The sequence below is a fragment of the Crocuta crocuta genome, unplaced genomic scaffold (assembly GCF_008692635.1).
Source record: "Crocuta crocuta isolate KB4526 unplaced genomic scaffold, BGI_CrCroc_1.0 scaffold36, whole genome shotgun sequence".
Lineage (NCBI taxonomy): Eukaryota > Metazoa > Chordata > Mammalia > Carnivora > Hyaenidae > Crocuta > Crocuta crocuta.
This window is the reverse complement of record NW_027532203.1, coordinates 7,013,912-7,027,765: the sequence shown is the minus strand read 5'-3', so window position 1 is coordinate 7,027,765 and position 13,854 is coordinate 7,013,912.

Sequence of the window (13,854 nt, the reverse complement as noted above, 5' to 3'; positions counted from 1 at the left end):
AAAGACTAACTGAGAAAATCTCACTGATGAAGATACAATATTGACCTGTATGAATAATGGCTCAGAATATGGGCACTGACCAAGTATGCCAACCCAATATGATAAAAGGTCCCTTACACTATAGCTTAAAAATATAAATGGCCCTACATCTCAATGAAATAGGTTTTTGTGTATTTGTATGTGAGTTTCCAATGTATGTCTATATGGATGTATGTGACAAAATTATTGCATATATGATATTCCACTGTGTTCATATTCAGTTGTCTTTTCTAGCTTTCAGTTAAATTCATTAAATATGTATTTTTCACTTTGTCATATTCTAGTTCCCATTGAAGAATGTATTTGGGGTTATAATTCTTAATGTATATTGAGCAGCTTACTCTAAGAATTATAAGACTATTAACCATATTGCACTAATATTTGCTATGCAGATTGGAATTATCCCTCTTTTTTAGGGCAAAGTTTTCCAACCTTGAACTATTGGCATTTTGAGCCAGATAATTCTTTGTTGTAGGGAATTTGTCTGTGCATTGTAAGATATTCAGCAGCATCCCTGGTCTCTACCTGCTAGATGACAGTAGCACACACCCCTGTCCCCAGTTGTGACAGTCAAAAACATTTCCAACATTGGAAATATCCAAATGTCCCTGAAGAGTTGGGATTTGGCTTGAAGATCCAAACCAATGGTTTGGTTTGGTTGGGATTTGAAGAGTCAGATTTACAATGATAAGTATCAATGGCCATTTTCTTTTTTATATTTTAGAGAGGGAAGAAGAGTGCCTGAGTGAGGGAGAAAAACAAAGGGAGAGAGAGAATCGTAAGCAAGCTCCACACTCAGTGCTGAGCTCAATCTCACAACCCTGGGATCACAACCTGAACAAAAACCAAGAGTTGGACGCTCAACCCACTGAGCCACCCAGGCGGCCACCCCCTCCTCCCCGGCCATTTTTTAAAGTCTAGGTTTATAATAATTCAGTCTGTAATAAAAGAATCCAAAGCTCTAGAACTTCTGATTCTTATGGCCGTCATGAATATATTTTTATTGGATGGGGAAAATCCCAAAACATGTGAAGGTAGATTTTTCTGAACCTTTCTGCACCTACTCTGAAGTCAGGCTAAAACTTCCTATTACACACACTAATAGGTAGCTTGATGTGGAACAAACAATACCCTGGACATTGTTTTCAGGGTACAGAACCACGATCAACTTAACACCTCATAAAAATGAGTAGGGAATGGCAAAATTCTAACTATGAATGAGGAACTTCACATACCACCTTACTCAAAGATTCCATTTCTATCAGACAAAGGACGAAAGCAAAATTTAATTTCCTGACAGTTTATATGCTTCAGCAAGAATGTGGGTAAGCGCCAGTTAAGCACTAAACCTGACTGTGGGACATGTGGTTAAAATTAACATCAAAACTGAGTGCATATTCATGATTATGTCCTTTTCAGAGGAACTCAGAGGAGTTTGAAGTGCACCTTAGAATCGGGCACTCTGGTAGAAGATCTTCAAAGTCTCCACTGGGAGACTGGCATCGGACTCATTCATTAAGCCTCACTGAATCTCAGTCGCCTTGTATACGGCACAGGAAGGTTGAACTAAATAGTCAGCAGCTCCTTTCATCGAAAACATTCTTGGAGTTACGTAATAGTTCATTTGTCAATACAAGAGTCCACACGAGAGCGATTGGGCTGAGTTGGGGAGTTTCTTACAATAAGATTTGCCTTTTGCCTTAAGCAATTTGCCCAAAAACATTTTTTTAAATATTTTTATTTATTTCTAGGAGAGAGAGAGACAGCGTGAGCAGGGGAGGGTCAGAGAGAGAGGGAGATACAGACTCTGAAATAGGCTCCAGGCTCTGAGCTGGCAGTCAGCACAGAGCCCGACGCGGGGCTCGAACCCACGAACCACGAGATCATGACCTAAGCGAAAGTCGGATGCTTAACCGACTAAGCCACCCAGGCACCCCCCCAAAAACATTTTTACCCAAAGCAGCAAAAGATGCTCAAACACAGTAGGATGAATCTTCCTATTCTCATCTGAGGCCCATCAAGAAGTCCAGAAAGTAGGGGGGTGGAAAGCTTCATTGCTTTGTCACCGGGAACTCAACAGTTTTGAGAGCATTATGCCAAAAAAGACTGGTCCTTTTAAGGCAGAGTAGAGGATTGCACATGTATTTATGTCACTACATCACTAAGTAAAATAAGAAGGGAATCCCAAGGATTTGTGATGGACGGTCAGGACTGGTTGCTAAAACCACCAACCCATCAATTGAATTTATCAAATGTGAAAATGCGTGATCAGGCTAAAGAAAGAATTTCCGGAACATGTACAGAAAAATGGTGGAGGAAATACATTTCTATTCAGAGGCATTCTTGGCTCAAGTGCATGCTGGGAAGAGAGGACCCTCTAAGAAGGTGAAGAGTGAGAAAAAGATCACTTCCTCCTTGGTTCACCCACCAGCTAAGAGCAAGGGAGGCTCACTGGAGCTTGGAAGACATGGTTCTTATAATATGCCTACATATATATCTTAATGTGTGGGGTTTTTAATGAAATGAGAGCACAAATAAGTAGTCCTTGTTTTTAAAATAAGGTAAAATAATAGAGCATGGTTCTCTTGAGAGAAGGGAATGGAGAGTCCCTCATTTTCTAAGCCTACGGCCTCACTACGCTTACACCCTTATCCTGGGTGTCAGTGACCCATGCTTTATCTCTATTGACTACTGACAGGCCACAGCACAAGGGTGCCCATCAACACATCCTCACCTCTTCTGGGTGGGAGTATCCAGGCTCACGTGCTGTAAGTTCTTTGCTCGCAGGCATGATGCCAGGTTTGTTTACTATAAAACAAAGAGGTATTCATGGAATTTCAATACCTAATCTGCTCATGTTTAAAGTATCTTCCAATTTTACCAAAAGGGAATTGGAATTTGTACCCAATTTGTATTTGCAAAGATTTAAAAAGAAAACAAAACGTAGATAGGATGTTCGTGGGGAAATGACATGCAAGCGGCATTTCAAATCCCTTCTCTAACACATGCTCTATGGTTGTGCATTCTTGCCTCGTATGGGCATACCAGAAATACTTTATTTAGTTAATGTGAATAGAAAGATCCAGCACTTGGAAAGAATTGTTACTAGCCTTGTTTGTTCCAATAAACAACTAAACTTCTTACTGCTCAATAAAAATAAAAACTGACAGTTGGTAAAAACCAGAAAACCTAAAATTTTGGACTGTGTTTAGGGCTGATTGATATTTCCAGACTCTTACGGCGATCCTGAGGGAGAAGTCTATTTAGGTTTCCACAATGTCAGTGAAAAATACTTCTCTGGAAAACCTGCTACAAATTGGCCGAAAGTTTTTCCAATTCCAATTCCAATTTGTATGTATTGAAAGATTTTGGGCCCGTGGAACAGCATTAGATGGGAGGTTAGCTGACATCCTTGGGAGCTCAAAGACTCATTCCCCTTCATTCTGCAGTTCACAATAAGATCAGGTAAAACAGCAAGAGTTTGAAATTTAATCACGGTTTCAAGCCTCTCAATGCTGGGTCTGGGGTACATTTGAAAGATTCATTTGAGTGAAATGGACTTTAGGTGTGTTTGTATAGGCCGAATGAAGAAGAGAATTGAGCTAAGAAATTGTCTGAACATGGCGAGCAAAGAGAACTTGCCCTTTGAACGGGATTCTCTGCGGATGATACTGGCCTAGGCACGTGGAGAGAGATGAATGATTATGGGGCATGGATAACAACGAAGGTGTGTGGTAGACAGAATTCCAAAATGGTCTTCAAGTCGACGTGCCCTCCTTCCAGAATCTGTGGCTCTGACGACATATCACACATCCAAAGCCCTCAAAGGATGTGAAGGTAACATTATTAACACTTGTCCTACTAGCCAAATCCACTTCCCCTTTTCGGTCCGATGCTACATAAACTATTCCAGATGCATGTCCAAAGTCAGACTTAAATTCCAATTCACTTACGTTACAATAAACTAACTTGCCGAATTCAATAGCAAATTGATTTTCTTTGTCTATTACAACTAATCATAATTACATGGGGTGTTGTTTATCAGTAAAGAAAAAAAAAAACCCTGTTCTTGAAATTGTACCATAGCTCTCTCTATTGTGTGCCTAAACAAAGTAGCTAGGGTTTTATATAATGGACAGAGATATTCGTTGTTTTTCTACAGAGAAACCTGAACACTCACTGAACTTTTACAAACAGGTAATTGGATTTATTTGAACATGATAATGTTACCATAGATAACTCCTTTGGGTAATCCTCTTTTTGATTGTGATGCCATCAATGAGATATCGGGTTCTTTGTGTGTTGTTTGTTTGCTTTTCCCATGACTGAAGGAGGAAATCCTCATGAGGAGGAAATTCTATCTAAATAAATGCGGCAACTGGTTTAAAGAAACTTGGTACCCTTGTTGATGACGTGATTGTGAGTATGTTCACTTGGGTTACTCCGCTCTTTCATATCTTTTGTTCATTCATTTATGTTATTTATACGTAAATATATATTTATACGTATTTAAACATACACATATTTAAACCTCAATGTTTATATTACTTATATATAAACATATATTTAAATATTCACTTATTCCAGAACATGTGTTGACAATTTTATTATGCGCTGTGTTAGGATACATGACAGAGTCCCTACTCACATGGAGACTAAAAACATTTAAGAGCTAATATCTGTTGCCAGCTTGCCCGCTCAGGCACTGTTCGAATCCTCACAGGTGAGGAAATTGAGACTCCAAAGCGAGATAACTTGATCAAGGTCACAGCTACAAGGAAATCCAGCTCGGATTCAAATCAGTCTCCAAACCCATGCTCTTTTTCTTTTTTTTTAAGTTTATTTCTTTAGTTCTGAGAGGGGAGAGGGGCAGAGAGAGAACCAGAGGAGGCATCCCAAGCAGGCTCCGAACCGACAGGGCGTGATAGGGCTCGAACTCATGAACCATGAGATCATGACCTGAGCCGAAATTGAGAGTCAGACACAACCAACTGAGCCACCCAGGCGCCCCTAAATCATGTTCTTAACTCCTCTACATACTTGCCTTCTTTTTTTTCCAATCACTCCTCAATACTGAACCTTCTATTTTTTAGGTGAATCATTCTATGCTCCCCAAACAAAGTGTCCCTGACTTTGCCCTTGCCAGATAACCAGGTCCCAAATGCAGCCCAGGCTTGTGTGTCTGACCTGAGCTGCTTCTCTGTGTCTTCAATGGGCCCCTAATGCTCTATCACATCCCCACCCACTCCCCAGGTATCAAGCCATTTTGTCTGTTCATCTGATGTTCCAAACTAGATCATAAGTTCCAAATTACATTATAAAGTTCCTCAAAGCTGGTATTTTCTTTTCTCTCTTCCTAGCCACAGAACTTAGGCAGAGAGTTAGATAATAAATTACAATGGCCTTTTCCATTGTTAAGTGGTTCTATGGTCCTTAAAACATTAATAAGTTCTTAGAAAAGGCAGGTGACCTATTTAAGGATTAGTAAATAGGATGTGCTTGCTTGGTTCATTCTCCTCTCCTCCAGTGAATTACTGCCATTGTCAGAACGTCGCCCACATCTTAAAACTGTAGATTTTGCACGACTGGTTTTGCAGTGACCGCACAATCCTGGTTTACACAGTATAGCCTGGGTTTGTATCTCTACCGTAAGCCCTTGGGACACAGCCAGAGCTAGAGGTCACCAGAACACCCGCTTAGCCTGGAATTGAAGGACAGAAGCTCAAGAGTCTGTCATCGGCTGTCTCTGGCTCTGAAAACTCACAGACCTTTGTACCGTCTCTGTGATACTTCACACCTACAGCCTGGAGACGTCATTTTTCATAGCTGTGTATTCTGCCAGCTCCTGGGAAACAACACAGCGCAGCCCAGCAGCCAGCGGCAAGTGCTCTCTGAATGACTGTTGCCTGGCCATGCGTTTGCAGATGGGATTATCGCTGGGACCTCGAGTATGGAAGCGGCTAGGGTGCCACAAGGTGATAATCACCGGCTCCTCCAAACGGTTCAGGGAAGCCCAGGGTCCTTCTCTCTTTTAAGGACTCTTGACTCCCAGGCTCTGAACTCTTTTGACTCCCATGCTCTACCTTTCCATCTCTTCCCTTTTGGAGTCTCAGATGCTGAGCGTTTAGAGTCATGACATCACAGCATTGCCTTGCAGGCTCACGGGAGGACCAAAGTCTTAAGACAGAGAGAATGGGACCCCACTCATTCTCAGTCCATCTCCATATTACTTGCCGTGTCTTAACGTCAGCTTGGGGCGCCGGAATTTCTCTTCCTTCTGGGACAGAGGAATAGGAGTGAGCTGGGAGAGAGCGTGAGTCTTGGGCTGTGGACTAAAGCAGTTCTCCCAGAGATTCCTCCCTTAGGTCATCTCTGGAAGCCATTTTCCACTGGGAGACCGATTGGGAGCTACAAGCTTGCTGTTTATGTTGATATTTTTCTCTCCTGCTTGCCTCTGCCAAGACTATCCAATGTCACCGGCAGACTGCTTTAGGGATGATGTGTAAGCAATGTCTGCATGCCTCACTTCGTCTTCCACCTCACACAAGTGGGTGATAAAGTGTATCTCCGTGCCATCAGGAAGGCCTTCGTAATCGATTCTCTTTTCTCATCTGCCTCTCCATCCCTCAGACACTCTCAGACAATGCAGTGTTTATGGAGGAGGATTCCCAGTGATCACATACGAGATGGGTGAGGATTCCCTCTACATGACTTAACTTTATTTAAGTGAACATTCCCTATTTCTTCATTCTGTTTTTTCAGAGACTTAGGTTCCTTGAATAGTCTTAAACCACTTCCTGACCACATATTTCCTCCTTGGAAAGGATTATCGAAGCCTCCTATAATCCTTTTCCTTATTTACCAACTCTTTTCACTCCTCTCTGGTTCAGTCTTGAGGCTTTTTCTTGGATTTCTGCACTTAGTGGTCGTTATTTCCTGAACAGAACAGAGTTTCTCATATGTCTCCGGGGTTCTTCCCTTTCCTGTTCTCTCTCTATGTAAAGTTGTTGCCCCTAAAGAGCTCTCCAGAACCATTTTTTTAGCAGTTTGGGCTCATACTCAAGCGGTCAGACAGGACGTTAGATCACACTCTTAACCGTTGTCAGGAGAAAAACCTGTTGAAGATTGAACGAAGACCACACCAACTCTGTTTGCCTTGCCAAGAAAGATCAGCTCTTCTAGGTGAGCCGAGAGTTATCCAGCAGACCACTGAGGAAGAATTTCTGAAATTTTCAGTTAGAAAAAAAATTGGACTCACTATAAATGAGAAGTCATTTCCTTCCAGAATGCCCCCAGCTGAGCAACGCTGAGCGTACTCATCATTCTGTGGTAAATGTGAACTGTTTGCAGGACAAGGTTGGTGACACATAGGTTACTTAACGGTGAATAAATCTGATAAAATTTAAAACGCTTCCAGCACTGAAGCGTGTGCTAGTGTTCTGTCCCATATGTGTAAAATGCATGCTATTTACTGGAAAACTAACATGTGCGAGGCTGCATAACTCAAGTGTCATAATAGTCTAATAAGTGTCACATGCTGAGCTTTCTGTAGGATGCTTTCTCGGTCCGTGGGTCGCCGGCACTGAAGCAGACACTCTAAGTGATACAGGTGATCGGCGGCTTTCTTCTCTGTAGCACAGATAATTTCCACAGTCGCCCTCGGTGGGACATACTTGTCAGTCCCATAACTGTCCCCTGGGGGTTCGGGACACAATCCCTTCTTTATAGGGCAGCTCTAACACCAGTCTTGTTCTGGGTGAATGTTGACCATGCTTTCCTTCTCTTAATCCTATCTTAATCTTCCATTTTCACCCTCCAACAAATTCCCAAAATACAAATGGGTAGAGGGTCAAGGAAATTTGGGGACCATTTTCTTCCTGTGGCTAGGAGCTTTAGCTCCATTGCTCTTGTTGAAGGTTGTACATATTCAGCTTGTACATATTCCTGCCTGTCAGCACTATGTATGAGCGTGAGCTGGGGAAGGCTCTCTTGCAACTCAGGTTATCATCACTGTACCTGGGACATCACCTGACATCTACAAGTCTAAGTCTTGTAGACTTTTTTTCTCAGAGCACCTGGGTGGCTCAGTTGGTTAAGTGTCTGACTCTGGCTCAGGTCATGATCCAAGTTGGGCTCTGTGCTGACAGCTCAGAGCCTGGACCCGGTTTCGGAGTCTGTGTCTCCCTTTCTCTCTGTCCCTCCCCGGCTTGCACTCTGTCTCTCTCTCTCAAAACTAAAAAAGAATTTTAAAAAAACACCTTTTTACTCATCCATTAATTCATTTTTAAATAAAATAATCAAGATAGACATAGGGAATTAGAATTTCCAGGTTGAAGACAAGCTTAATGTTTTCCTATTACACTTCCCATTTGAAGCCTGAATGCACTTCTAACGTAAGTGGTCATTTGTTCTCTGTCACTGTTCCCTAGTGATAAGATATTAACCATCACACCATCACATCACACGATTTACCATTACCTCTGTTGAAAAACTCTTCCTTGATATGCATCTTGTCCCTTTCACCTCTTGGGCCAGGTTTTAAAATTTAATATTTTTTTCCCACAGCATACCTTTTGGGATAGTCAAAGACAATTATCTCGCCCTCCAAAGTATTTTTGTATTTGGTTAACTGCGCCCATTGTCTTCAAACACGTGTGGACTTTCACCCTTCTCACCATCCTGGCCACTCTCCTCAGTCCCACTTGTCCAGGTGTCTCTTACGGTGTCACGCAGAGAGCTGATTATGCTTCAGCTCTGCTAAGACTGTCAGCTCCTTATCGTGTCCATTTCATAGATGAGAAAACTGAGAACACCCAGTAAATGACTTACCTAAGGTCACAGACTAGACCTTGAATTTGGATCTTTCCTCTCTTCGGTAGAGAAAAGGAATCCCCTGCCATTTAATTTTGGTCTGTATTTCCTGATATAACGTACACGTCTGGCCAGAGACCCATTTAACAGTGAAGTTGGACCACCCGGGAGTCCGCTGGTTTCTACTGCAATGAAATCATGACAAAGAGGCTGAACCAAGACTCTCTGGAAATATCCACTGGTTAGTCAACCTGGGACAACAGCATCAAAGGTACCTGCTTGGGTTTTGAGGGCATATTATATATCCTACTGGTTTTATTCTCTGAAGGACCCTGACTGACACAGTCATTAATCTGCCTTTTGTGATCTTTAAGGACTGTTTTTGGATGACAGTATGATTATTCTTTTGGCGGGGGGTGTGGGGGGGAGAGAAAGAGAGAGAGAGAATATCTTAGGCAGACTCCACGTAGGAGCCTAAATCAAGAGTCAGACACTTAACCAACTGAGCCAACCAGGCGTCCCAACATGATTAGTCTCTCAATACAAAAGTCTTTCATTGTTGGTGATGCTGTCCTCTGAGTCCTTTTATTGAGTTCCAGGACGATTTCTTTTATGTCAAACCTTTTCATAAGCTTAAAGCATGACTGCAGCCTATTATACTCCCAAGAAAACTCAAAATCATTTTGCATCGGTATGACCGATGCATAGGCTCATTCTTTTACCCCATTACCAGCCATCGGCAGCACGGCCCACTCCCACTGGTGGTACGCCCTGGTCCCCCACTGTATTCTGAAAAGCAACATGTTCTTTCCTATACGAGACTTAAATATATTACAGCTGAGGTCTGTCAGCTTACTCAAGCCCACTGATGTTCGTCAAAGTAAATATTAGGCCTTTGTTGCTTCTTTTGTGCCTAGTCTAATTTTGATTTTCTTACTGTGTGTTCTGTTGGTACCTAGCCTCCTTGCCCGTAAGCTGGCCCCTGAGAAGGGAAGGCCACAGAAAAACCCGTTTTGAAGGCACTATGTGCTATATGCCACGAGATTCGTAATACGCACAGCATATTAAAGGTTTGAGAGCTCTTAAAGTAAAGGAGCCTGTTTAAATTAATTTAATCCAATGTCTCCCAAGTGTATTTAACTACAGAAAATGTCTTTTTTTCCCTCAAAACATCTATTGGAACACATTTTGGAAAAAATGCTGATGTCATGGTATAACTTACTGTCCTCATTAAGGGTCATAAAAAGGCCAGAAAGAATATTCCCTTAAGTAAAGGAGAAAGAAAAGCACAAATTATTTCATGAAGCCTACAGAAACAATCAAGGTCCTCATGCGCCCGACAGAGAGCAGAGCCCGTTCAATAAGCCATGCTTGGTTACGTACCAGTTGTTTGTGTTTAAATGTGATGTCTCTTCTTTAGGCTATTACCAGCGCGGGCCGAGGGAAGGCACTTACTTTGTAAAGGTAAGAATCTTAATTTTGATTCCAAGTCTACAAAAAAGGAAGGTGAAATTTCTCCCTTTTGCCTGTTTTGGAAATATCTAGTAACAATACAAGTAATTGGGCTACCTGCATGAGAAGGGTCCAAATCTTTCAAGGGAAGAGGAAATAAAATCAGTTGCTTAGTTTGGGCCTTCAGCTGCTGCTTTCTCTCTCTCCCTCTCTCCCTCTTTTTCCAGCTTTATTGAAACATCATTGGCATATAACATTGTGTAAGTTTAGTATGTAGTACAGTATGATGATTTGATGGTATACATATATTTGTCAAATGATTACCACAATTAGGTTAGTTAGCACATCCATCACCTCACATAATTACCCTTTTGTTTTGCTTTGTTTTTGTGGTGGAGGTGAGAACATTTAAGATCATTCTCTTAGCAACATTAAAGTACACAATACAGTGTTGGGTTTATTCCTTTTTTTCTTTTTTTTAGAGAGAGAGTGCAAGAGCTCAAGCTGGAGAGAATGGGCTCAGAGGGAGACGGAGAGAGAATCCCAAGCAGGCTCTGTGCTGTCAGTGCAGAGCCCAACGCCGGGTTCAGTCCTACAATCATGACCTGAGCTGAAATCAAGAGTAGGAAGCTAGACCGAGTGAGCCACCCAAGCACCTCTACAACACAGCATTGGGAACCAAAGTCACCATGCTGCACATTAGACCCCAGAATGTATTCATCTTATAATTGGAAGCCTGAAGCTTGTACCCTTGACCGACATCTCATTTCCCTCAATCTGTGAAATCTATGGTGCTCTCAGTTACAGAGAATAGCTGGGAAAGCACCAAAATGGTAAAACTATACAAACTGGGACATTTATGCAAAGCTGCAAACTGAAATTAAAAATACCATAAAAGGGCACCTGGGTGGCTCAGTCAGTTAAGTTTCCGACCTCAGCTCAGGTCATGATCTAAAGGTTCATGAGTTTCAGCCCCGCATCAGGCTCTGTGCTGCCAGTGCAGAGCCTGCTTCAGATCCTCTGTCTCCCTCTCTCTACCCATCCCCTGCTCATCCTCTCTCCCTCTCAAAAATACATAAAACATTTAAAAAAAATTTTTAGGGGCGCCTGGGTGGCTCAGTTGGTTAAGCATCTGACTTCAGCTCAGGTCATGATCTAAAGGTTCATGAGTTTCAGCCCCGCATCAGGCTCTGTGCTGCCAGTGCAGAGCCTGCTTCAGATCCTCTGTCTCCCTCTCTCTCTGCCTCTCCCCCACTCATGCTCTGTCTCTCTCTGTCTCAGAAATAAATAAACTATTAAAAAATTAAGAAAAAGTAATTAATCTCTCTGAGCTAGCTGTCGGCACAGAGACTGATGTGGGGCTCGAACCCAAGTACCATGAGATCATGACCTGAGCCAAAGTCGGACACTTAACCAACTGAGCCACCCAGGAGCCCCTAAAAATGTTCTTAAAATATTTTTCTAATGTTTATTTATTTTAGGACAGAGAGAGACAGAGTGCGAGCAGAGGCGGGTCAGAGAGAGAGACACACACAGAATCTGAAGTGGGCTCCAGGCTCTGAGCTGTCAGCACAGAGCCCGATGCAGGGCTTGAACTCATCAACCTCGAGATCATGACCTGGGCCAATGTCAGACACTCAACCGACTGAGCCATCCGAGTGCCCCAACATTTAAAAAAATATTTTCTTTTACAAACTTTTACAAAAAATACCATAAAGACCTAGAATAGGTAAATCCATTGAGACAGAAAGTAGAATAACAGTTCCCACGGGCTGTGAGAAGGGAGAAACGGGGAGTTACTGTGTAACGGGTACAGAGCTTCTTCAGTTTGGGATGACGAAAAGTTCTGGAAATGGATGGTGGTGATGGTTACAAAACACTGGGAATGTACTTAATGCTGCTGAATTGTATAATTGCAAATGGTTAAAAAGATCATTTCTGTTAGGTATACTTTACAACAATAAAAAAATTAAAAAATATTAGGGAAGAAAATGAATAGAGAGAGAACTATGTGTACCCATTGTATCAAGGACAATTTTTCTGATTTTGATATTGTTCGATAGTTACAGAAAATGGAACCATTGGGAGATATCAGGTGCAGGAAGTTGGGACCACTTTGTATTCTCTTTGCAACTTCCTGTGAATCCATCATTATTTCAAAAGAAATAGTTTTAAAATGTTATTTATTTAATTGGTTTAAAGTAAATGTTGTTGTTGTATTGTGTTTTTTTTGAAAGAGAGAGAGAGAGAGCACAAACAGGGGAGAGGGGCAGAGGGAGAGAAAATCCCAAGCAGGCTCCATGGTCAGCACAGAGCCCCAATGCAGGGCTCGATCCCACAACCCTGGGATAGACCTGGGCCAAAATCAAGAGGTGGATGCTCAACTGACTAACCCACGCAAGGATCCCAAAACAAAACACTTAAAAAGTAAGCCACCATGACCAAGAAGTATTTACCTGGAAATACAGAGAGGATTGACATTTGGAAGTCTATTAACATTTCACACTTGTAGCTGAAAGACGTGAGAAATCATATGATCTCTTCAAATGCTTATAATGCTCTCATTCTAATGAACTGTCTTGTAATAGGGGTTTTTTTTTCTTAACGTCATCGAAAGATCCGTCTAGACAACAAACAGGCTTAACATTCAAACATTGTAGGTGTTGTAAATAAAATCAGGAATAATACAAAAGATGTTATTGTTACTTAACATCATTCTCTAAGTTTTGGTCACTACGTGGTTTGTGGTTATAATTCTGAAGATACAGATACAGAGCAAGAGGCTACTTTTCGTTTAAATTAAAAAAAAATTATTTTTAAAGTTTATTTATTTATTTTGAGAGAGGGAGAGTGGGGGAGGAGCAGAGAAAGAGAGAGGAAGAGATGGAATCCCAAGCAGGCTCTGCACTGTCAGCCCAAAACCTGACGCAGGGCTCAAACCCAACAACCGTGAGATCATGACCTGAGCCAAAATCAAGAGCAGATGCTTAACAGACTGGACCACCCAGGTGCCCCCAAACTTTTTATTTTTCTAGAGAGAGAGACAGAGAGAGAGCAAGTAGGGGAGGGGGCAGAGGGAGAATCTTAAGCAGGCTCCATGTTCAGCACAGAACCCAACACAGGGCTCGATCCCACAACCCTCGGGTCATGAGCTAAGCCAAAATCAAGACTCGGATGCTCGCCTGACCGAGAGGCTATTTTGACTGGACCATCATCCACTTAGGCCTTGGAAGTGCCTGTTACCTTTTCAGCCTCTTTTTCTCTTTTACAACACTGGAGGATTAATTGCACTAAATCATGAAGTTTAGTATTATTTCTCTGTTTCTTAGCACTGGACACTTTTCCTTCAAAACAATTTTTTCTGTAAAAGACCAAAACATGAAATAGGTACAAGAGGAGTTGCTGTGATGGAAACAGAGGCAGGGCACCCAAAAGCTGGTCTCTCCCAGTCCTTCCCACCACGTGTGCCCCGCCCCCAGCCCGTCTGCACGAAGCAAGCCCCTCACGAACACCCACGGAACCAGACAGACGTTCTTCTCCTGTCGCGGCTGT